General features: G+C 42.5%; 1 protein-coding gene and 1 long non-coding RNA gene across 4 annotated transcripts in view; one reads left to right on the top strand and one right to left on the bottom strand.

Annotated features, from left to right (window-relative positions):
• The first annotated feature begins 16,438 nt into the window (after window positions 1-16,438).
• The window catches only part of LOC137374649 (transmembrane protein 50B), an 81,316-nt gene continuing 71,971 nt past the window's right edge, over window positions 16,439-25,783 (top strand). For all 3 annotated transcript variants that reach the window (XM_068041103.1, XM_068041101.1, XM_068041102.1), the window contains exon 1: window positions 16,439-16,556. The gene's annotated coding sequence lies outside the window, so the exon portion shown is untranslated. The remainder of the gene's footprint in view (window positions 16,557-25,783) is intronic.
• Window positions 23,068-25,783, bottom strand: part of LOC137374651 (uncharacterized) — a 74,631-nt gene continuing 71,915 nt past the window's right edge. The window contains exon 4 of the long non-coding RNA XR_010975865.1: window positions 23,068-25,757. This is a non-coding gene — a long non-coding RNA (uncharacterized lncRNA). The remainder of the gene's footprint in view (window positions 25,758-25,783) is intronic.

The raw sequence follows: 25,783 nt of genomic DNA, 5'->3' as shown, positions 1-25,783 counted from the left end.
CAAACTCTTTGTACAATTCAGAAAAAAACCCAGGTTGCCAAACAGGTTAGTCGTCTGACTAACTGGTCTGACCACATCTTGGAATGTATCACCTTAGCAGTCTCTGGAATGCTCCTCATACACACAATACCTGGTGATCAAGGTCCAAAGTGGGTTGAATGTGTTAGGGAATGGTCCTTTGACCTTCCAATCACCTTTCTATTAATATGCGAATGTCTTTTCCAGCCACGGCTGATCTGTTTAACAAGTCCTTGCTTCACTCCAGTAACAGTTTAAAATCAATGTTCATGACAAAATTAATGTGTCTCATTTGTGGCAGGTGGGGACCTAGCATGACATAAGCTTCTAACGCCGTCTGCTCGCCATCACAAAATCCATTGGAATCCAGCTCAGTAATATCTACCTCAGCGCATCTGTTGCTGAAACTCTCATAGAATCATAAGTTACAGCACAGAAGGAGGCCATTCAGCCTGTTGTGTCTGTCCAGCTCTCCAAGAGTAACTCAACTCGTCCCACTCCCCTGCTTTTTCCCCATACACCTGCAATTTTTTTTCTCTTCAGATAATTATCCAATCCCTTTTGAAAGCCATGATTGAATCTGCCACAATCACATTTTTAGGCAGTGCATTCCAGATCCTAATTGCTCGCTGAATAAAAAAGTTTTTCCTCATCACGCCTCTGGTTCTTTTGCCAATCACCATAAATTGGTCTCCCCTGGTTCTCAATCCTTCCGTCTAGAGCATGGCTAACCGACCCAAACTCGACGGGACCCGACGACATGTGTTGGGGTTCGGGTCGGGTCGGGCCGCTTTTCCGGATCCGGCATTTGGGCTTGGATCGGGTCAGGCCACATCGGACACACTCTATCACCACTTCCGGTACATAGCTCCAATCTTATTGTACTTTTTAAACAACCTTTCAAGTCCAGTTACAGTTTTTGTTGCTTTTTGTTGCACAAGCTTAAAAAGTGAAAAACAGAAGCTATGTTAACTGAACATTCCAGTGGTCAGGTCGGGTCGGGTCGGGCGTGGGAAAAAATGAAAGGACTCGGGCCGGGCCGGGCTCCAGTCGGACGTGGTTCTGTTGGGCTCGGGTCGGGTTTCATTTGTAGACCCGAGCCGGCCTTTACTTCCGCCAATGGGAACAATATCTCCCGATTTACTCTGTTTAGACCCCTCATGATTTTGAACACATCTATCAAATCTCCTCTCAACCTTCTCTAAAGAGAATAGCCAATCTATCCATGTAACTGAAGTCTCATCCCCAGAACCATTCTCTGGACCCTCTCCAATGCCTTCACATTTTTCCTAAAGTGTGGTGCCCAGAATTGGACACAAGACTCCAGTTGAGGCCGAACCAGTGTTTTATAAAGGTTGATCATAACTTCCTTGCTTTTGTACTCTGTGCCTCTATTTATAAAGCCCAGGATCACATATTAACCTCTGTCTCAATCTGTCCCACCACTTTTAACAAGGTTTATACAAATACAGGTCTCTCTGCTCCTACACCCCCTTTAGAATTGTATCCTTTGTTTTATATTGCCTTTCCTCATACTTCCTACCAAAATGTTTCACTTCACACTTCTTTGCATTAAGTTGTACGTGCCATGTTTCTGCCCATTCTACTAGCCTGCCTGTGTCCTCTTGAAATCTTTCGCTATTTTCCTCATAGTTCACAATACTTACAAGTTTTGTGTCATCTAGAAATTTTGAAATTGTGGCCTGCATACCCAAGTCAAGGTCATTAACATAGATCAAGAAAAGCAATGGTCCTAGTATTGACCCTTGGGGAACTCAACTATAAATCTTCCTCCATTTGGAAAACAACTGTTCACTAGTACTCTCTGTTTCCTGTCACTCAGTAAACTTCGCAGGCATGCTGCCACTGTCTCTTTTTATCCGTGGGCTTCAACCTGCTGACAAGCCTGTTATTTGGCACTTTATGAAAGTCCATCTTCACTATATCAGCCACATTACCCTCATCAACCCTCTTTGTTACCTCATCGAAAAACTCATTCAAATTAGTTAAACACTATTTGCCCTTAACAAATCCATGCTGGCTTTACTTAAATAATCCGCATTTGTCCAATTGACTGTGTTACGACCAGGTGTGATAGGTGTCAAGGGGTCTCTTATTATCTTCATATGGTCTTAATGTAACAGGGTTTAATTTTAAACACACTGTGTTTTGAGCTCCCCCTTTGTGAATCCTTGTTCACAACTTTCCAATTTTCAGGCAAAGAAATGAACACAAACAGGCTTTCTTTGGTTTAAAGGAGAAAGATGAAATTTATTAAACCTTAAACTTAAACTCTAATATGGTTAACACCTTCAGATATATGACATGCACATGCTAGCATGCTCACATGATACACATACGCAAGTAGGGGCAGAAAAGAGCAGAGTTTGAGGCAATATCTTGTTACTGTTTCTCAAGCTCGCTGTAGTCCTTGATTGAAGATATGGTCTTGCGTTTCGTTGGGGCCCAGTACTCTTCTTAAAACCTTGTTCATGTAGGAAACCTTTGCCTCTTTGAGTGACACGTGTTTGCACAAGATTCAGTTCCGTGGGAAAGACATGGAGGCAGGCAGACAGGAGAGGAGATGTTCTCAGTCCATGAGCACATGGCGTTCTGAGTTCAAAATCTGTTTTTCCAGTTTAAAACTCCCCTAGTTGGCCAGCAGGTGGTCACGTGACCGACTGATTTGATCAGGCCTCTTTCTGTGTATTCGGGGGCAGGGACTGGCTCCTTTTGTTTCCACATTGTCTGGTGCTATGCAAGTGTCTTTCCAGTCAGGAACTTACAATTTTTAAGTTTTAATGTTCATGTGGCGAAATAATGTGTGCCTCAGTCTTGGCAGGTGGGAGGGTTTGCCTGACAACTGTTAATTTTGTCCCAAATTATTACTTCTTAAAGCTTTCTCACCACTGAGGTTGAACTGACTGGCTTGTAGTTGCTGGGTTATCCCTACACCCTTTTTGTACAAGGACATGACGCAATTCTCCAGTCCACTGGCACCACCCCTGTATCTAAGGAAGTTTGGAAGATTATGGTTGGTGCCTCTGCAATTTTTACCCTTACTTCCCTCAGTATCCTCGGACGCATCTGTCCCAGACCTAGTGATTTAAAACCTTAAGTTCAGCCAGCCTATCTAATACCTCCTCTTTATCAATTTTTAGCCTGTCCAGTGTCTCAGTTCTGATGAAAGGTCACAGACTTGAAACGTTAACTCTGCTTCTCTCTCCACAGATGCTGTCAGACCTGATGAGTATTTCCAGCATTTCTTGTGTGTGTTTCAGATTTCCAGCATCTGCAGTATTTTGCTTTTAATTTAGTGTTTAATTCACTACCACTTCTCTTCCAGGAATGCCTACCTTGATGAAGTTCTGCTCTTCACTCCGACAGGATTTTCGTTTGTCTCTTTTACCTTGTTCACCGTCATTGCTTTCTATTTCCCTCCTGGTGTTTGATAAAGTGTCTACCAAAACTCGTTTTCACAGCCACATCTCCTCCCTCAGTGACTGTCTCCGGCTCTGACTTTTTCCACGTGGATTCCAATTGCAGTTTCACCCATCATGTTTTGAATCCACCCAGGATTACAGGTATCTCCGAGAAATACAATGTTCTTCGGACTGTTGTTTTCATTGCATCCTGAGAGCCACACTCAGTGCTATGCGCCGCCACATGTACACACTGGACCTCTCTCTCCAGAAGCACTGCCTCACCTTATCTCAAAGCAGTTTCATTTCATCCTTCATCCCAGTTCTGATGAAGGGTCACTGACCAGAAACATTAACTCTGCTTCTCTCTCCACAGATGCTGCCAGACCTGCTGAGTATTTCCAGCATTTCTTGTTTGTGTTTCAGGTTTCCAGCATCTGCAGTATTTTGCTTTTATCTCAACTACCTCCTCTTTCGCTATGACTATGACAGCATCTTCTTTCTTGACAAAGACAGATGCTAAGTACTTATTTAGTACCTCAGCCATGCTCTCTGCCTCCATTCGTAAATCCCCTTTTTGATCTCCAATTGGCCCTACTCCTCCTCTTACCTCCCTTTTACTATTTATATGCCTCTAGAAGACTTTGGATTCCCTTTTATGTTAGCTGCCAGTCTCTTCTCATATTCCCTCTTTGCTACTCTTACATCTTTCTTTCACCCCCCCTCTGAACTTTCTATATTCAGCCTGGTTCTCACTCGTATTATCAACCTGACATGCGTCATATGCTCCCTTTTCCTGCTACATCGTATGCTCTAACTCTTTCGTCATCCAGGGAGCTTTGGCTTTGTTTGTCCTACCTTTCCCCCTCAGGGGAAACTTGAACTGCACCCAAACTATCTCCTCTTTAAAAGCAGCCCATTGTTCAATCACAGTTTTGCCTGCAAATTTTTTATTCAAATTTACCTGGGCTAGATCCATTCTTACCCCATTGAAATTGGCCCTCCGCAATTAATTACTTTTACTCTGGATTACTCCTTGTCCTTTTCCATAGCTACTCATGATACTATGATCACTGTCCCCTAAATGTTCCCCTACTGAATTCTAAAGAGTTTGCAGGGACCTGGAAGTACATGTGCATAGATCTTTGAAGATAGCAGGAAATATTGAGAGAGTGGTTCATAAAGCACATGCGATCTTGGGATTCATAAATGGAGGCATTGAGTATGACAGCGGCAAAGTTATGCTGAACCTTTATAGAGCTCTGGTTAGGCTGCAACTTGAGTATTGTGTCCATTTCTGGTCACCATACTTCAGGAAGGATGTGAGTGTCCTTCAGAGGGTGCAGAGGAAATTGACCAGAATGGTTCCAGGGATGGAGAATTTTAGTTACAAGATTAGGTTGGAAAAGCTGGGTTTGTTCTCCTTGGAACAAAGGAGCAAAGGAGATTGAGGGGAGATTTAATAGAACTGTACAAGATTATGGCAGGCTTAGTTCTATTCCTATTAACTGATGGTACGAGGACTAGGGGACACAGATTGAAAGTTTTGGGCAAAAGATGCAGGGGGAATATGTGGATGCACTTTTTCACGCAGTGAGTGGTAATGACCTGGAACTTGTTGAGCACAGGGTGATGGAAGCGGAGACAATCAGTGATTTCAAGAGGAGGTTGGATGGCCACCTGAGTGAAATAGACTTGCAGGGCTACAGGGATCGAGCCTGGGAATGGGTCTGACAGCATAGCTCTGTGGAGAGCCGCCATGGACTCGATGGGCCGAATGGCCTCCTTCTGTGCCGTATATGATTCTATGACACTTGATCCACTTGTCCCACATCACTCCCCAGAACCAGCAATGCTCACTTCCTCATTGGACTGGAAACATAATGATCAAGAAAATTCTCTTTACCACCCTTAAGAAACTCTTCCCCCTCTCTACACTAACTATTCTGTAGGTTTTGTATCTAGCTGTAATTTTCTTGCAAATTTGTCCCTGTTTATCTTTCCCACTAGTTGGTGACCTATAGAATGCACCCAGTAGTACATTGGTCTCTCTCTTGTTTCTTAGTTCTAACCAAATAGATTCTGCCCTTGACCCTTCTAGGACATCCTCTCTCCCCACCACTGTAATGTTATCCTTAATCAATACTGCAACTCCTCCTCCTTTCTCTCTTTCCCTATCTTTCCTGAACACCTTGTATCCAGGAATACTTAGTACCCAGTCCTGCCCTTTTTTGAGCCAGGTTTCTGTTTCGCCACATCATATTCCCACGAGGCTACTTGTGACTGTAGCTCACCAACCTTACTTATCACACTTTGTGCACTCACATATGTGCACAGTAAACCCAATTTAGGTTTATTACTCTTACCCCACCCAATACCTTCCTATTTCTTACTGTAGTGCTGTCAGTCTCTCCCAACTCTTTGTGCACCTTGGTTTTCTTCTCTGATGTTACTTCCTGGTTCCCATCTCCCTGCAAGTTTATATAAACCCTCCCCAGTAGCACTAGCAAACTGCCCCACAAGGACATTAGTCCTGGCACTGTTCAGGTGCAGCCCATCCAGTCTGTGCAGGTTCCATCAACCCCAGAAATGGTCCCCATGTCCCAGAAATCTAAAGCCTTCCCTCCTGCACCATCTCTCCAGCTACGCATTCATTTTCTCTATCCTCCTATTTCTGTACTCACTAGTACGTGGCACAGGGAGTAAAGCAGAGATTACTACTTTTGAGGTCCTACTTTCCAGTTTCTTTCCTAGCTCCTTTAAAATCTGCCTGCTGGACCTCATCCCTCTTTCTACCCATGTCATTGGTATGTCTGTGGAGCACAATTGCTGGCTGTTTACCCTCCCCCCTCAGGGTGCTCTGCAGCTGCTTAGTGACATCTTTGAGCAAGGTTTTTGTGACCTACAGACTCGATTTTTCCAATGCTGTCCTAACTGGCCTCCTATCTTGTACCGTCCATAAACTTGAGCTCATGCAAAACTCTGCTGCGGGTATCCTAATTGGCATTAAGTCTTGTTCACCTATCAGCCCTGTAATGACTGGCCTACATTGGCTCCCGATTCATCAAGATGTCATTTATTAAAGCTCCTGTGTTCAGATCCCTCCATCACCTCACCCTTCCCAATCTATGTAACCTCCGACAACCTTCACAGGTCTTTGCATTACTTCAACTGTGACCTTTAGTGTATCCCCCACTTCCTGTCCTAACATTAGCAGCCATGCCTCCACCACCTAGGCCCTAAACACTGGAATTTCCTCCCTAAACCTCCATATGTCTCCTCCTTTGAGACACTCTTTAAAATCTACTTCTTTAAACAAGATTTTGGTCAGTTTGTCCTAATTCTTTGGGTCAATGTCAATTTACTTCTGATTATTCTGATGAAAGCTTACAGACCTGAAACGTTAACTCTGTTTCTCTCTCCACAGCTACTACCAGACCTGCTGAGTATTTCCAGCACTTTCTGTTTTTATTTCAGATTTCCAGCATCCGCAGTATTTTGCTTTTACTTCTAATTACACTCCTGTGAGGCGCCTTGGAACATTTTGCTCTGCTAAAGATAGTATATACCTGTAGATTGATGTTGAAGTGAGTGTGGAAGGCATGAAATTTATTTTCTATTGGTGGCTGAATCCTGTTTTTACCCCGATAATCTGCATTTACTGACATTTTGGAGGCTACGAGAACTGTAAACCTCAAACTACAACTTCCTGTTTTATAACCAAACTGTGGCATGCAGCAAGAATACTGAAATAAAGCCAGCTAGCACATTTATAACAGGGAACACCCTTTATATCTCAAAAAAGATATGAAACATCAGGGACGTGCTCCATTAAGTCCCCATATGATTTTTTTTAAAAAGCTGCATTTTAACAAGCTGATAGTTTATAAGGCCTGTATTCTCAGCACCTTGCTGTATGGTTTTGATTAGATTCCCGTCTGTAACTCACTCCCGGGTATCTGTTATTCTATATATAAACCCCCCGAACCCCTCGATTAGATTTTATTTTTAAATTCATTCATGGGATGTGGGCACCCCTGGCCAGGCCAGCATTTATTACCCATCCCTAATTGCAATATAACTAATAACATGGGCAACTTACAGCTACCAGGAAATGAAGCTCAATAATTTCTATCTTTGCTGTCTGCGGCGCATATTGATATCCCGGACAAAATCACAAATGCCGCAGTCCTGTCAAAAACAGAGTTCCTAAGTGTGTTGGCACTAATCAAACAGAGGCAGCTTTGATAGATCGGAGACGTCCGCAAGATGAAAGACGTTCACATATCCAAGGAACTCTTGTATGGTGAGGTAGCCAGGTCCAGACGACCATTGGTGTGCCCAAAGCTCCACTTCAAGGATGCATGCAGCATGATATGAAGGCCCTAAGTGTCGACTATCACACCTGGGAGTCACTAGCTGGTGAAAGAGGGAAATGGTGACACATCCTGTGGACTTGTGTGCGCTACCGCAACGACCAGTTGCTACAGCAGCTTGTCAATAGGCGCCAACGCTGAAAACAACAACTCAGTGTCACTTCACAGCATCACAGAATTGTTACAGCACAGAAAGAGGCCATTCGGCCCATCATCTTTACACCGGATCTCCAAAAGAGCAACTCATTTAGTGCCATTCCCCTGCCTCTCCCTGTGACCCTTGTTTCGACCGAGGTGGGAGGAGTGCACTGTATTTTCTAGTTCAACCTCTCCACAGGTCACAACATATATTTTAAAATGTTTATGCAGTTACTGATATGGTCAATCATAAACTCTACTCTTTATCCCAGAATAACATACACCAACTAGGTTTCTTTAATAAACAACAAAATTATCAGTTTATTATAAAACAAGACTTATCCAGTAATGAAGCAAAGCATTAACACACAGATTGAAATATGAAAGTGCCTATTTTAAATACCTGACACACAAACTCACACACAAATTGAAGAAAAATAAAGAAATTCTGTCTTTAGAGGCCTTTTACAAAAAAATACAAAAAAAAATACTTTGGCCAAATATTTGCTAATTCTTGAAGAAAAAATAGAAGATATGTAAGGATATCACAGTTGTCCCTTTTGGTCTGACGTCGGGGTACACAGAAATGGGTCACTAGGATATTTTCAGAAGCAGTTTGTTTGGAGATGTTGAGAATTAGTCTGGTAGGCATTCCAGGAGAAATGTGGCACTGGGGTTTCAGTTATCACACTCTGGATTTGCAGGGTCTTTTCAAAGAGGTTGAAAAAGAGGAGGTGGCACTCTGGATTTCTCAGGGTCTCTTAGAGAGGTGCAGAAAAGATGAGCGGGGGGTTTCTTTTCAGCAGGCTACACAACCAACAGCTTTTCAACACTGTCCACACCCCAACTGAACCAAAACAATATCACAGAAGTGAAACCAATTCCTGACCCTCATCAATCTTGACATGTCACTTCTCGGTAAACATCTTCTCCAAGTCACCAAGGTTTCTGTTGTTTATTTTTCTTAAGGCATGTGATATCCAGTAAAGGTTGTTTTCAAACACAACATCTCAAGTGTCCTTTCAGTGAACTTTCAGTAACAAAGTCCAGCATCTATGAAATCTTCAGCCTTCCAAAATGAATCCATTTCCACAATTTAAATATGAGTCCTCAAAAATTATTTAACCAGAAATGGAAGCGCTTTCATAACTCCTCCATCCTTGAAGGAACAAAACACCATTTTTAAATGCATTTAATTACAATGTATGGACAAACAGAAGATGAAAAAAATATTAAAACACATTTACACACTCATTTTCATACACTCTTTACTTGTAGCTAATACAGTTCTGCTTTGCACCATCTTTGCACTAGATAACTCAAAGCAAAATTAAATCCTGGACAAAGCATCTGCAATTATATTATGTTGTCCTGCAATGTGGATAATCTTTAAGTGATAAGTTTGCAATAGTAAACTCGGAATAGTCTGGCACTCTGGTTTTGGAATTTTTCCACAAAGGCTAGGGGCGAGGCATTGTCTCTCTGTAGTTGTGGTGGACATATACTTCAAAATCCGTCAGAGCTAGTAATAATCCCAGGGTTTCTTTTTCCACTGTTGAGTATCTCTTTTGGTGTTGATTCAGCTTTTTGGAAAAGTATCCCACTAGTCTCTCTATGCCCAATTCTTTGTCTTGTAACATGACTGCATCGACCCCCAGGTCACTGGCATCAATTGCTACCTTGAAGGGCTTAGTGAACTTTGGTGCAGCCAACAGTGGTTCATTAATGAAAATGGCTTTCAGCCTCTCAAAAGATGTTTGGCACTCCCTTGACCACACTATCTTGGTTTTCTTTTTTTGAAGCAAATCCTTCGGTGGAGCAGCTATAGTACTAAAATTTGGTACAAACTTGCGGTAGAAACCACACATCCCCAAAAACCTCATGATTTCTCGCATAGTCTTCGGGGTAAGGAACTCGATCAAAGCTTGTACTTCTGCTGTTCTTGGCAGAACTTGTACTTGCCCTACTATATGCCCTAGGTAGGTTACCCTTGCTTTTGCAAATTCACTTTTGGCAAGGTTTATCACTAAATTGGCCAATTATAATTTTCTAAATAGAGCTTCTAGTTGTTCTAAGCGGTCCTTCCAAGTGTCAATGTATACCAGCACATCATCAAGGTAAACCACACAGTTTGGAACACTGGTTATCACTTGGTTCATTAGTCTCTGAAAGGTGGCTGGGGCATTTTTTAGCCCGAACAGCATCACTTGCATTGGTAAAGACCGTCTGGTGTGACAAAGGTCAATATTTCTTTAGCTTGGGGTGTTAAAGGAACAGGCCAGTATCCTTGAACAAATCTATTTTTGTAAGAAATGTGGCACTGCCAACTCTGTCAATACAGTCTTCCAAGTGCGGAATTGGGTAGGAGTCTGGCTTTGTTATTACATTAACCTTTCTGTAGTCTATGCAGAATCTAGTTGAACCGTCAGGTTTAGGCACTAACACAATGCTTTGACTAGGTTCAATTGGGTGGTTCTCCAACATGTATTGGATTTCTGCTTTTACCTGGGCCTGTTTCTCAGGACTTAAGTGATAAGGATGCTGTTTTCTAGGAAAGGATTCCCCTACATCCTCATCGTGTGTGACGAAGGTTGTACATCCTGGTATGTCCCTACAGCCTCCTTTAAATGCTATGACTAGCATTGTTAGGTGATCTCGTTGTTCTGCATCTAAATATGAAAGCGTAGTGTTTAATCTCACTAACAATTCAGTATTAGCTAACTGGATAGTAAGGGATTCAATTTGAGAATTGTCTAGGCATCCTTATGCCTCATCCTCACTATTCCTTTCATCCTTCCCTGTCCTTACTACCTGACATACCTGTGCTTGCTTATCCTCCTCCTGGCGATGATATTGCTTCAATGACACAGCCGATTTTTTTCCCTGTAATCTGGGGTGTCAATCAAATAATTTACTTTACCAATTCTTTTGAACACTTTATATGGACCACTGAACCGTGCTCTCAGCAGTTCACCCTGTAAAGGAAGTAATACTAACACCTCATCCCCTGGTTGAAATGTTTGGGGCTAGGAATGCTTGTCTGCTCATTTCTTCATGGTTGTTTGGGAAGCTTTCAGGTGTTCCTGAACCACTTTGCAGGCTCTCATGAGCCACTCCCGGAACACGGCTACATAATGTAACACAGGAGATTCATCCTTCTGTTCTAAAAATTTTTCTTTGATTAGTTTTAGAGGACCTCTTACCTCATGTCCGTAAACTAATTCAAAAGGACTAAAACCAGTAGACTCATTAGGTGAATCCCTATTGGCAAACAAAAGAAATTCTAGTCCTTTGTTCCAATCATGGATATTCATGACTGTATGCTCTGATCATCGTTTTGAGGGTCTGATAGTACCTTTCTAAATCCCCTTGTGTTTGTGGGTGGTATGTTGAAGACTTTAACTGTGTTATACCCAAATTATTCATAACCTCCTGGAAAATTTTAGACATAAAATTGGAACCTTGATCCGACTGAATCTCAATTGGTAATCCATATCTAGTGGAAGAACTTCTCTACTACTACATTAGCAGAAATTGTTCTCAAGGGAATGGCCTCTGGGAATCAAATAGCCATATCCATGATAGTGAGTATATATTGGTGTCCAGCTTTTGTTTTCAGTAAAGGTCCTACACAGTGTCCCCCACCTGCCAAGACTGAGGCACACATGATTTTGCCACATGAACATTAAAACTTAAAATTGCAAGCCCCTGACTGGAAAGACATTTGCAAAGTAACAGACAGTGTTGGAACAAAGGGACCCAGTCTTTTGCTTCCCCAACACACAGAAGAAGTCGTCCGACCAGTTTTAGTCACATGACTAACTGACTATTAGAGTTTTTTGAATTTGAACTTCCAACAAGGAATTTGAACTCAGAAAGCACTTTTCTCCTGGACTGAGAACACCTCTTTCCTGTCTGCTCTCATCTCGCTCTCACCAGCCTGGGAAACCATTGAAGACATATGAAGCCCCAAGAGATAAAAGTCTCCAACAGTGAACAAGGTTTAAGAAGAATATTGGGCCCCAATGAAAAGTAAGAGCCGTCTACAATCAAGGAATCTACGGTGAGCTGGAAACACAGAAACAGTAACATGAAAATCCCTCTTAGAGACTGCCTTAAACCTCTCCATTTTACTTTTCTTCTCTTTTCTGTCCCAATTTGCATGTGTGTATTGCGTGTGCATGCTAGCGTGGGCATGTCGTATGTCTGTAGGCGTTAACTGTATTAGAGTTTAAGTTTAATGTTTAATAAATTTCACGTTTCTTCTTTAAACCTGAGAAAGCCTGTTTATGCTCATTTATTTGCCTTATGATTGGAAAGCTGTGAACAAAGATTCACAAAGGGGGAGCTCAAAAAACAGTCTGTTTAAAATTAAACCTGTTACAATAAGACCAGGTGAAGACAGTAAAAGACCCCGAGACACCTTTCTCACCTGGTCATAACAGTCTACCGACACCCTACTAAATGGTTCCCCAAAAACTGGTATGGGAATTAGCGGTGCCGGTTTTCCCACAATCTGGCACATATGGCACATTTTACAAAACTGCGCCACGTCCTTGGAAAGTCCTGACCAGTAAAAATGTCGACCTATACGTGATTGAGTCTTCCGGATCCCCACATGTCCCACCAAAGGAATTTCATGGGTTATCCTTAATATTTCCCAACAATACTTGGGTGGTAACAAAATCTGGTGAACTACCGTCCATTCTTCATCTGTAGGTCTGTGAGGCGGTCACCACTTCCTCATCAGAATTCCATTTTTAATATAGTAGCCTTCCGGATCTCCCTTTGCCTCAGCTTCTGTTAGAGCCAATTGTGCCACTTTATTTAACTCTGGATCGGCTTGCTGAGCCTTGATCAGAGAAGACTTACTGAACATTTCCATCAGATTATCCAAATTCCCAAAGAAATGTTCAGATATTTGGCTATCTGTCTGTGGTATCCAACAATGGAACTTGTTTAGCCATTGCTTGGGTCACTACACATGAAGGAAAAATTCTTGGAACCTTTTCCTGCAACTGTTCTGTCTCTTTAACTTCACTTGGTATTTCTGTGACAGCTGGAGAAGCTACTTCCTTCGCTGCAGCCAAATCATTCCTCAGGAGTAGGTCAACTCCGTCTACAGGCAAACTGTGGACAACTCCTACGGTTACCGTTCCAGACATTAGGTCACACTCCAGGTGCACCCAATGCGAAGGTACAGATATATACTCCCTGCCAATACCATTCACTAAAACCTTGGCATTCGGTGCGCTCGCTGGTAGAAAAGTTATGCCTTTCCCCAGCAAAAGAGTTTGGGTGGCTCCTGTATCCCTAAGTATAACTATAGGTTTATCTGCCTCACTTGAGGGATAAGCAGTTACTTTTCCCTTTGACAAGAATTTGCTATAATTCTCAGGTATCTTATTCACAACCCCCACACTCACAGTGATTTTTTTTACTTGGCCTTACAGCTGCAGTCAGAGCTACAGCCTGATCTGTCATATGCTCGGTCAGGGCCCCTTTTTCTGCATTGGCCTTGTGCAACCCATTAAGTCCCAGGGGTTTACCCTGCAACTTCCAGCATTCTGCATGAAGGTGTCCCACCTTGTGACAATGGTAACACTTAGGCTTGCGGACTTTACTTCCACCCTCAGCATCTTCCTTTCTGGCCTGAGAAGGAGATCCCAAGGTGTTCCCAGCTGTCCCTTCTTGTCCCAAGCTACTTGTCTTCCTTTCACCCTCCCACGTTCTATCCTTTTCGGGCATGTGGAGGTGACGGACAAACTGTTTGGGCTTGTAAATAAGCTCGTAATCATCAGCGATCTCAGCTGCCTGTCTGGCTGTTGAAACCTTCTGGTTGTTGAAACCTTCTGGTTCTCTACATGGGTTCTTACGAATGGAGGGAGTGAATTTTTAAATTCTTCCAGGAGAATTATTTCCCTATGGTTCTCTTAGGTGTCCTCTATTTTTAGTGCCCACATACAACGATCAAAATTAATTTGTTTTACCCTCTCGAATTCTATATAAGTCTGCCCAGGGGTCTCCGGAGGTTCTGAAATTTCTGCCGGTAAGCTTCAGGAACTAACTCATAAGCACTGAGAATAGCCTCTTTTGCCAACTCATAATCTGCAGAAGCCGCCTCAGAAAGTATGGCATAAATGTCATGAGCTCTGCCCATCAACCTGCTTTGCATGAGCAGTGTCCAGCATTCCTTCGGCCACTTCATCTGTCTGGCTATCTTTTCAAAAGAAATGAAAGATACTTCTTGTTCCTTTCCTCTAACTTCTGGAGGGATTGCACAAATTTAAACAGCTCTCCACTGGGTCCTGGGCTGGGCTCAGTTCTTTCCTCACCAAAATTTGCTAGAGTCAAGGCCACCCCTTTGTCTTATTTCCAGCTTTTTAAATTTGAATTCCCTTCCTGCTCTTACTCTTTCTCTTTCTTTTTCTCTTTCTTCTCTATCAAGTTCAAGTTTCTTCATTGTCAATTCTCTTTCCTGTTCAAGCGCAAGCATTTTTAAAAATCCTGCTTTCCTGTTCTAGCTCAAGCTGCTTCATCTGTAACTGAATCCGAGCTAATTCAACTGAACTACCATCTGGATCGTCTTTTTCTTCCCATTGCAAATGCAGTGCTATTACTGAGGCAGGGCAAGTGCGCTGTCTTCTAGTTCCACTTCTCCACAGGTCACAACATATATTTAAAATGTTTACCCAGTTACCGATATGGTCAATCATATACTCTACTCTTTTTCCCAGAATAAAATATACCAACCAGGTTTCTTGCATAAACAGCAAAATTATCAGTTTATTACAAAATGAGACTCCAGTAATGAAGCAAAGCATTAACACACAGATTGAAATATGAAATTTCCTCTTTTAAATACCTGACACATAAACTCACATGTACACCAGAAAAAATCTAGAAATTCTCTCTGCAGAGGCCTATAGAGGGGATGGAAGGTTATTTGGGGTGGGTAGAAATGTGGAGTAATCAGTTCAGCCATGAACTTATTGAATGGTCGAGCAAGCTCAAAGGGCTGAGTGGCCTACTCCTGCTCCTATTTCATATGTTCATATGTTTTTCCAAAAAGAAAGACAAAAATGAATACTTGCTAACTCTTGAAGAATAAATACAAGATATGTAAGGATGTCAGTTTTCTCTTTTGGGTCTGGCGTCTGGGTACACGGAGATGGGTCATTGGGATATTTTCAGAAGCAGCTCGTTCTGGAGATGTCGAGAATTAGTCTGGTAGGCAGTGGAAGGGGTGCAGGAGCAGATGGACCTGGGTGTATATGTGCATAAGTCACTGAAGGTGGCAGGACAGTTTGAGAGAGCAGTTAATAAAGCATATAGTATCCTGGGCTTTATTAATAGGGGCATAGAATACAAGAGCAAGGAGATTATGTTGAACTTGTATAAGACACTAGTTCGGTCTCAGCTGGAGTATTGCATCCAGTTCTGGGTGCCACACTTTAGGAAAGATGTGAGGGCATTGGAAAGAGTACAGAAAAGATTCACAAGAATGGTTCCAGGGATGAGGAATTTCAGTTCTGAAGATAGATTGGAGAAGTTAGGACTGTTTTCCTTGGAGAAGAAAATGCTGAGAGGTGATTTGATAGAGGTATTCAAAATTATGAGGGGTCTGGACAGAGTAGATAGAAACTGTTCCCACTCGTGAAAGGGTCGACAACAAGAGGACACAGATTTAAAATATTTGGTAAGAGAAGCAAAAGTGACATGAGGAAAAACTTTATCATGGAGCGAGTGGTTAAGGTCTGGAATGCATTGCCTGAGAATGTGGTGGATGCAGGTTCAATTGAAGCATTCAAAAGGGATTTAGACTGTTATATGAAAAGGAAGAATGTGTAGGGTTATGGAGAGAAGGCAGGGGAATGGAACTGAGTGAATTGCTCTTTTGGAGAGCCAGTGCAGACACGATGGGCCGAATGGCCTCCTTCTGTGCTGTAACAATTCTGTGATTCTCTGGTTCTGACAGCCTCCGGTTGTGTCTGTCAGATGATCTCATTATCAAATAGTGGAAGGAAAATAATTAATTTTTATTTTGCCAACAAGCTGCCGCATGGGGTGAAATGCTGGTAGTTCCTAGAACACACACAATAAGCAACCACAAATTACTATTTTTTTTTGGTGAAAAATTGCAACTTGTCTTCCTGGGGTGGGGGGGAATCAATCTAATGATTTGCCAGTTAGTCGCCCTGTTTTGCCTCAGAGTTCTGTTTTTGTAATGTGGTAAGTTGGTAGTTACTCCACTGAACTATTAAGCTGCAAACAATTATTTCTTTTTAAAAATCTGACTTGTAATGTCTTATTAATAACTTGACCCAGTGGAGAGCTGCACATTGGGGGGGGGGGGGGAACAGCCAATGGCAACTCTTGTTTCATTCGATACGCCTCCGTTGAAGTGGGCGGGAATCTCGCATTGGTGATTGTGGGCGAGGGCCGGTCTTTCTATTGGAGGATGGGGATGTCTATCATCGGCTGGAGGGCGGAGTCGCTATGCGGTTCGGATGTGGAAGCCGGAATAGGGGTTAGGCAGACACGACAGGACAGGACCGGGCCTGATTAGGCTGGGGGCTCGAGTTGAAGAGGCCGAAGGCAGGTTAGTGCAGTTTTGTCTTTTTTATTATTATTAAAAAAGAGACGGAGTTTAAAGAATAGCCAGGTGTTTTTCATTGAGTGTGTTCTTTTCCCACATACGCCCCTGTGGCCGGAGGGTTGTCCTATTTTTGGGTGGTTTGGGAGGTGGGCGCCAATCGGGGAAGCTGCAGCACCGCCTGAAATAACCTTGTACCTGCATCTGGGTCCAGTCCATCCCCTCAGTGCAAGATCACCGCTTGCAAACATGGCTTTGCTCCTTATATTTAAAGTCTGGGCATGTTCTGAACTTGTCACTTTTCACCAAATAGAAGGCTGAAATAGTGACTGCTTTTGGACATGGCATTTTTTTCCATTTAACTCAAGTAGTCCTAAACCTAACCTGACAGCAATAAATATCTCATCGCTTACTAGTGTTTCTTGTGGGGATTTTATTTTGGTACAAGATTTCCTGACTGATAAATAACATTCTAATTCGTATCAGGAAATTAAAACAGAAAGCAGGGAGTGTTAGATTGACACAACATGAACAAAAGGGCTGAATTCCAGAGGTCAGGTGACTGCTCATGACATCAAGGCGGCATTTGACTGAGTGTGGTACCAAGGAGACTGAGTAAAGTCAATGGGAATCAGGGGAAAGCTCTCCTCTGGTTGGAATCATAAATGGTACAAAGAAAGGTTGTTGGAGACTAATCATCTCAGCCCCAGGCCATTGCTGCAGGAGTTCCTCGGGGTAGTATCCTAAGCCCAATCATCAGCTGCTTCATCAGTGACTTCAATATAAGGTCAGAAGTGGGGCTGTTTGCTGATGATTGCACAGTATTCAATACCATTTGCAACTTCTCAGACACTGAAGCAATCTGTGCCTGTATGCAGCAAGATCTGGACAGCATTCAGGCCTGGGCTGATAAGTGGCAAGAAACTTTGTGCCACACAAGTGCCAGGCAATGACCATCTCCAATACGAGAGAATCTAGCCATTTCCATTTGACATTCAAGAGCATTGACATTGTTGAATCCCCCACTATCAACATCCTGGGGGGATTACCATTGACCAGAAATGTAATTGGATCAGCCATATAAATACTGTGGTTATAAGAGCAGACCAGAGGCTGGGAATTCTGTGGTGAGTAACTCACTTACTGACTCCCCAAAGCCTATCCACCATCTAACAAGGCACAAGTCAGGAGTGTGATGGAATACTCTCCGCTTGCCTGGATGAGGGCCGCTCTAACAATACCTAAAAAGCTTGACACCATCAAGGATGCTTGATTGACACCCATTCATCACCTTAAACATTCAGCCCCTCCGCCTACTATACTAAAGGCGATCCCTTGCAGGCAACGATGATTGTCTTCTGTGAGTCCAAAGTTGGCTGATGAGACTGATTCGGGATCTACAGACTTTATGGCACACAGGGCATTTGTTGTCATGTGGGATGTCTGGTTGTGTATTAGTTCAGGTCATGGCTTGTTCTTTTCACTGTTCTTGTTTTTCCTCTTCATTTTGTCATTGCATCTATCCAGTTGAGAGGGGTGAGGCAGACTATGTTTAGGGCATCTTTCAACCCCCCCCCCCCCCCCCCCCCCCCCAAAATAAGGGGTGAGGAGAGTGGATCGCTGAGCCTCCTTCGACAGCACCTTCCAAACCCACAACCTCCCCCACCTAGAAGGACAAGGGCAGCAGATGCATGGGAACACCACCACATGCAAGTTCCCCTCCAAGTCACACACCATCCTGACTTGGAACTATATCGACATTCCTTCACTGTCGCTGGGTCAAAATCCTGGAACTCCCTCCCTGACAGCACTGTGGGTGTACCTACACAACATGGACTGCAGCAGTTCAAGAAGGCAGCTCACCACCACCTTCTCAAGGGCAATTAGGGATGGGCAATAAATGCTGGCCTTGCCAGTGATGCTCACATCCCACCAAAACGTTGGTTTAAATGCTGATTTTTTTTACTGCAAGTATGTTATCCCTCACTTTGAGGTTGCTGTGCAGCATTTTGAAGGTGGGGGTTGAAGGTGAGGATGACCATTTGTAACATAATGCTGGGACATGTGCAGGGTGGCAAGTGTCAACTTCACTGGCACTTTTCCTTACCAGTAAGTTGACACTTCAGTGCAATACTGAGGGAGCGCTGCTTTGTCAGACATCATCTTTTGGATGAAAAGTTGTAACGGTGCCTTATTTGGTACTTAAAAGATCCCATGACATTTTAAGAAAAGTGGGGCATTCTCCCAGTGTCCTGTCCCTCAACCAGCACCACCAAAACATACTGGTCAATTATCTTGTCGTTTGTGGGACCTTGCTGTTTGCAGATTGACTTCTGCATTTGTCAGCAATGCAATAGTATCTACACTATAGAAGAGTGATGTGAAAGGCTGTTTATAAATGCAAGTTGGTTATTTTGTGGAGTGCCTGGTCTACCTTTTCTTTCCCAATCTATAACTATAATTCTATGATCCATCGATTTCCCTGTGGGCAGAAAAGCTCCTGTAAAGGCACAACTGAGATAAGTTTCACTTAATAGTGGAATGCGTGGCACGAATCTTGTGTAGCCTTCTTTTGTGAAATAATACACTTTGGGTACAGCCTTATAGTACATTAGCAGGGAGCAAACATTGTTCACCTGAAATCATTTCTTCTGCATGCTGCTCTGTTGCGATGAGGTGACTTTTTTTTATTTTTGCACTCCGTTTTGCCATCGAAAGCAGTCTCCCCTCACTTTTTAACTGCAGCCTGTTGGGATTTTGCTGTTCAAGAACTGTTTGAAAAAGGGAAAAAGTTCAAGAAAGGATAGATAGTGCGTGCTTTGTGGAAGGCCAGGATTGATGGGTTGGTGATCTTTTGTCATAACGTGTGTTATTTTCTTTTGTCATTGTCTTGTCCTGGAAGAAGCCCTGCTTCTGAATCAATATGCATATAACTAGTGTCTTCCTATTGCTGTTGTTGTAAATATCTGTCATCAAATCTGCACCACTACACCTGCTTGAGGGAGGAGTAGAGGGAACACAGACCTGTTTAAACTGTTTTCAGCATACAAGTGGTTTTTCACTAAATGAAGACTGGCTATTAACATTTTTCCATAATTACATATGTAGCGAAACGGCGAAGCTTTACATGTACAATAAACATTATAGAATGGAATCATAGAATGGTTACAGCACAGAAAGAGGCCGTTGGGCCCATCGTGCCGACTCACCTAGCCCCACTCCTCCGCCTTTTTCCCCTTAGCCCTGCAAGTAATTATCCAGTTCCCTTCTGAAAGCTGCAATTGAATCTGCCTCCGTTGCATTCTTGGGCAGTGCGTTCCAGATCCTAACCACTGGCTGTGTAAAATAGTTTTTCCTCATGTCGTCATTGCTTCTTTTGCTCATCACCTTAAATTGGTGCCCTCTGGTTCTCGATCCTTCTGCCAACAGGAACAGTTTCTCACCATCTACTCTGTCTCTGTGCATGTCCCTCGTGATTTTGAACACCTCTATCAAATTTTCTGTTAATCTTCTGTTCTTCAAGGAGCGCAGCCTCAGCTTCTCCAGTCTATCCCCATAACTGAAGTTCCTCATCCCTGGAGCCATTCTCATGAATCTTTTCTGCGCCCTCTCTAATGGCTTAATATCATTCCTAAAGTGTGATGCCCAGAACCGGAGACACTACAGTTGAGGCTGAACCAGTGTTTTATACAGGTTTACCATAACTTCCTTGTTTTTGTACCCTGCCTTGATTGATTTATGAAGCCCAGGATTTAGTATGCTTTATTAACCACTTTCTCAACTTGCCCTGCCACCTTCAGTAATTTGTGCACATATACCACGCCACCCCCCACCCCTCCCCAGATCTTTTGAAGGACAGTCCATTTAGTTCCACTCCCCTGCTCTTTTACAAAATCCTATAATTTTTTTTCTTTTTGTACTCTGCTCTTGAATCTGCATCCACCACCCTATCGGGCATTGCATTCCAAATCCGAACCACTCGCTTACAAAAAAAAGTTGTTCCTCATGTTGCTTCTGTTTCTTTAGCCAATCACCTTAAATCCGTACCCTCTCGTTATCAACCTTCCAGCCACTGAGAACAGTTTCTCTTTATTTACTCTATCTAAACCCTTCATGATTTTAAACAGCTCTATAAAATCTCCTGTTAAACGTCTCTGCTCTATGGCAAGCAACACCAGCTTCTCCAGTCTATTCATGTCACTGTAATCCCTCATTCCTGGAACCATCCTAGTAAATCTCTCTGTACCCTTGCCAAAGCCTTCACATCCTTCCTGAAGTGTGGTGCCCAGCTGGGGCTGAACTAGTGTTTCATATTGATTTAGGGTAACTTTTGTACTTTATGCCTCTGCACGTGTTAATTCAATACCATGGGATTTTAAGGCTTCGTTTTCCTAATTATAGATCACATTGTAAAAGTATTTGTTAATGTGTGCCATTTGTAAATATTTTAAACAGTGCTTTGAGAGAAATGGTTTTATCTGTCTGCGTGGGTTTTCTCCGGGTGCTCCGGTTTCCTCCCACAAGCCAAAAGACTTGCAGGTTGGTAGGTAAATTGGCCATTATAAATTGTCACTAGTATAGGTAGGTGGTAGGGAAATACAGGGGCAGGTGGGGATGTTTGGTAGGAATATGGGATTAGTGTAGGATTAGTATAAATGGGTGGTTGATGGTCGGCACAGACTCGGTGGGCCGAAGGGCCTGTTTCAGTGCTGTATCTCTAATCTAATCTAATCTTGCATCCCCTAGAAGTGGTACTCTAAAAAGCTGTATCTGTAAAAAATTCCACTAATGCTTGCTAGCTGGCTCGGAGCAACTGGGCTAACTGCAGGCCATGGATGTTTCCTGTGAGAATGCTTCTTGTGCACCACCTTGTGGCCAATTGTGGTGCAGCTTTGACAGATACGTTGGGGAAAAAATTGTGTCCACCCTCGCTTGTGAGTAGGGAGAAATAGGAACAGGGAAGGAGATTTCTTTATTAATTACAAACTTACTTTTATTAAAATGTGATGTTTTAAGAATATATTTTAGCAGAAGGGCAAACAATCCCACTTCTTTTGATAGAACAACTCCCTATACCTTCCTTCTCAGCAAATCATAGAATAGTGCAGCACAGAAGGGGGCCATTCGGCCCATTAGCTCTGCGCCTGCTCTCTGAGAGCAATCCAGTCAATCCCGTTGTCCTGTTCTTTCCTAATATCTCTGCAATTTATTTCTCCAAGTATTTATCCCATTCCCTTTTGAAGGCTAATTTTGAACATCCGCCATCATATCAGACAGTTCATTCCAAATCCTAACCAGCCGTTCTGTTTTCCTCATGTCGCCTCTGGTTCTTTTGCAATCACCTTAATTCTGTTCCCTCTAGTTATCACCCCTTCAGTCATTGGAAACAGTTTCTCTTTTTTAACTCTATCTAAACCCTTCATGATTTTAAACAGCTGTATAAAATCTACTCTAAACCTTCTCTGCTTCTCTGGTCTATCCAAGAAACTATGGCCCCTCATCCCTGGAACCATTCTCTCTGGATATGCGTTCAACAGTTTCTTGACCTTTGGAATGTTGTCCACTTGTGTGGCCTTCCGAAGTAACACATTTCATGACTTTGGTATCCCTTGTGTAAAAGGTTTTCTTTCACCCGACTTCCCTTCTTACTCCTAATGTCCTCATTTTTCACTTGTGCCCACAGGTGTTTGAAGCATGAAGAGGTCATGCAAAAATTAACATGTGCTCAAGTTGTAGGGTCTACACTTGGCTCAGTTGGCAGATCCCATGCGTCTGCATCTCAGGGTCAAGGGTTTGGACCCCACAGTGGGATTGAGTACATAACCTAGGTTGACATTAATTACTGAGGGATTGTTACATTATTAGAGGTGCCACAGTTCGAATGAGCAACGAAATTAAGATCTAGCTGCCTTGTTAAGCTGAATGTTAAAATTGTGTAATGGAAAAATAGTAGGGTTGGCCTTCTGGAAGAATGAGGAGTCCTTTCACCTGAATCTATCTTATGATCTTGTGCCAATTAGAAGGTATTTCAACACGTGGAATGGATGTGCAGGTAGAGCAGGGGCGTTGAAACATTTAGATTCTGTTATGACGAAGTTTTTGTCCTGCATTAATCAAGAAAAAAGTTCTGCCTTTTAAGTTGTATAATTTTGGAACAACTGGAGTTCAGATTGAAGCTGACTTTCCTTAACTAAACATCAAGAGGATGTGCAGCATCCAGTTTTCTGAGAGAATGCAGGCAGGCTTTTTTGATCTGTAGAAGAGCCAAGGTGCAGAAACTAAATCCTAAATGTTAGTCAAGTTATTGACTGTTAAAGAGCAGTGGGTATTTATATGTGTAGCCTCAAGCTCCAGTCCATCACACATTTGTAAACTAATCGCAACAGCAGTCAGCTACAATTGAAAAAAATCCAAAGCGAATGTTTTGCCAGTGGTACACATCCCTGAAATGAAACAACACATTAGCCTTTTTGAGTACTATATTTTGGGACTTGCACATGTTAACTGCCAAAAATGATTTTTTTAAAACTCGTTTACAGTCGCTGAACCCGTGCTTTGCTGTAAGAGGGGTTCAGATTGTACATTGTTCAGAAACATTTGATGGATATGTGATAGCAGAACAAGATGCAAGTTCAAAGGCTAGCAAATATCAAAAAGCAAACTGAAAGCACTTTCTTTCACACCAAAGAAAAAGCACCCAGAATCATGATTTTCACTTCCCTGCTTCACTCTGCCTATATCATGACCATGAAGGACTCCAGGAAAGCCATTCCCATGCAGCATCCATCAGGGACTTAGTCAGAAGAAACAAAGAACGAGGGATATGGATTGTCTTTTTGTTTTGAAAACATTTATGTGTTATGTAAGCCAAGTATTGTACAACTAGGTTCCTGCTGTCTTTCTGCCTCCTGTTTAATTGCTTAAATGTAAATTTAAGCTATTAGTTTAAGCCTGAATATACAGCCTGAAACTGGTATCTGCTAACCTTTGGAGCAAACAGGAGAAAGTAGTGAGGATCCCTCACAGTCCTGAGACATACTTTCTCACTAAAGAAATATGGCAGTCTAGGCTTTCATTCATTGGTGAAACAGGGACCTGTAGGCTTTTCTGTGTATTGTTGAGTCAGGAGGTGTGTGATCTTGCCCATATCTATGTTAAAAGTGCTATATAAATGCAAGTAGTTGTTGTAGCTGTCTTGTGTGTAATCTTGAAAATTGCATTTTTGTATGGAAGATGTTAATATTTTTCCTGCCGTAATTTCTTTTAACTTCTATATTTACAAAATATACGTGCCAAACAAGTATGTTACTTGCATTTGATTGAATGAGGCCACTAGGAGTGTCTGAGGCTATTTCTACATTCCTTGTAAACTGAGGCTGAAATCTGCACATAGGGTCTGAAATTGATCTATAACATAACTTTTCTTACAATGATCAACAAGTTATTAGTTAGTAATCCAATCCTCATGTATTTGTAGCCTGTGAAAGCTGACTAAAGTTACATGAAACTAACATGCTCCCTAAAGTGAATTCCGAAAAAGTATCAGTTGTACCAAAATAATGTTCTTTCCTACAGGATGTTGAATAATCCTTCTGTTATTCCAGTAAATGCTTGTGCTTTGGAAACTAGCAGTAACTGCTTTCCACCTTCTCGGCTCAGGCATCTGTTACAGTTGCTGCTTTTCCTGGGTTGTGTCTCCCATTCGCTATCATCTTCTTGCAGCGTTAAGCTGCATTTAAATGTAATTAAGTGTCACTGACTTTATTGTTTGCATGAGCCTTGCACATTATAAATTTATGGGATTTCTGAAGTCCAGCTGCCATGAGGACCATATTTTCATTTTTAAAGAAGATGGATTCCTGGGTGCCAGCCTTGGCAAATCGCAGAAGAGAGCATCATCAGGACTCTGTACAGCAGCTGCACTGGAGCTGGTGATGCTAGCATGGTACTTAGCCCAATATAACAGTTACTTTAGCAGGTCCTTCAATCTCACTGGTGTGTGTTCTAAGGGTTTTCAACTTGAATAATTTTTTTTTGCCTGCCAAGCTGCTTTGAGAGCACTGCTTGAAGTGCAAATACTACAGTTTAGTTCTCTATCTACATGGGTAACCATTAGAAAATTGATGTCTTGCCCACAATGTGGCGTGTTGAGCTGGTAGGTTACAATATGGTCAGGGTAGTGGTTTGCTGAAATCACCAAGGAAGGAAAATTCAAAGTTGGGATTTACCATACTATTGATACTGATTGGGAAATTGTGTTCAAGGTTTAGCATTTTCAATAATTTATCAATGGTATATCTATGTTTTGTTTAATTTTGGGGAGGGAATGAATAAAAGCTTTCTTTTTCATATTGATTCATGCATGTCTCCTCGCCCCAAGTACCATTGGTGGCCAAGGATCAGGCAGCTTGCTTTCTGCTCTGCCAGTGTTCTGAAGCTGCCGCTGGGAGGTGTGTGCGAGCACACTAGTGATGACTCTTCTGTTCACCCTCCCCTGGTTATTTACTATATTAATGGGAAATGTCAAATGATGATGTGCTCTCCTGTACTCGAGCCTAATTAATATGTCAAACTCCTGACCTGTAAAGTGGCATGACCTGATTGCCCTACTCTAGAAACTCTCCAGACGTGCGATGAAACTGCTAAGACAATTTACGTTGCTTTACAAATTAGAAACCAGCCACCAAGATGGTAATTCTGCAATCCCTGCTGACACATAAATAATTCTGTACCCCCCCCCCCCCACCGAACAAGCAAATATGTTGGAGTTCTTGTTAGCGCAGTCACCAATGTCTGCATTTCAGGCTGACCAAAGGTCCAGTTGAAGAGAGAGATTTTAAGGAGGTTTTGAAAGATGGTGAGAGATGTTTGAGATGAAGGGTTTAGTATGACCTAGAGATTGGAGCCACCAAAAGTAGAGGGGGAGAAACGCACAGTGGAGCAGAGTTTAAAGAGTGGAGAACAGGATCAGGAGCTTCACTTGCATTCTAATCGATGCCTCTTCACCTAACTTATGCGGTGAATTTGTAACCTAACTCTTCAACATCAAAAAGATAAGGACATGACTTATTTTCAAATGCTGGAGCAGTATTACCATGCTTTTTGTTGCTACTTGCTGCGATGTGATGACTAATAAATTGAGGTATCTTCCAGAACTGGTTTGATAGATTGCGTCACTAACAGTCAATCGGCGTTCAACTATCTACGCTGCAAGGTAAAAGTAAAAGATAAAG

The sequence above is a fragment of the Heterodontus francisci genome, chromosome 10, assembly GCF_036365525.1.
Source record: "Heterodontus francisci isolate sHetFra1 chromosome 10, sHetFra1.hap1, whole genome shotgun sequence".
NCBI classification, from domain to species: Eukaryota; Metazoa; Chordata; class Chondrichthyes; order Heterodontiformes; family Heterodontidae; genus Heterodontus; species Heterodontus francisci.
The sequence above is the reverse complement of the archived record's forward strand: the minus strand, read 5'-3'. Positions and strand labels throughout refer to the sequence as shown.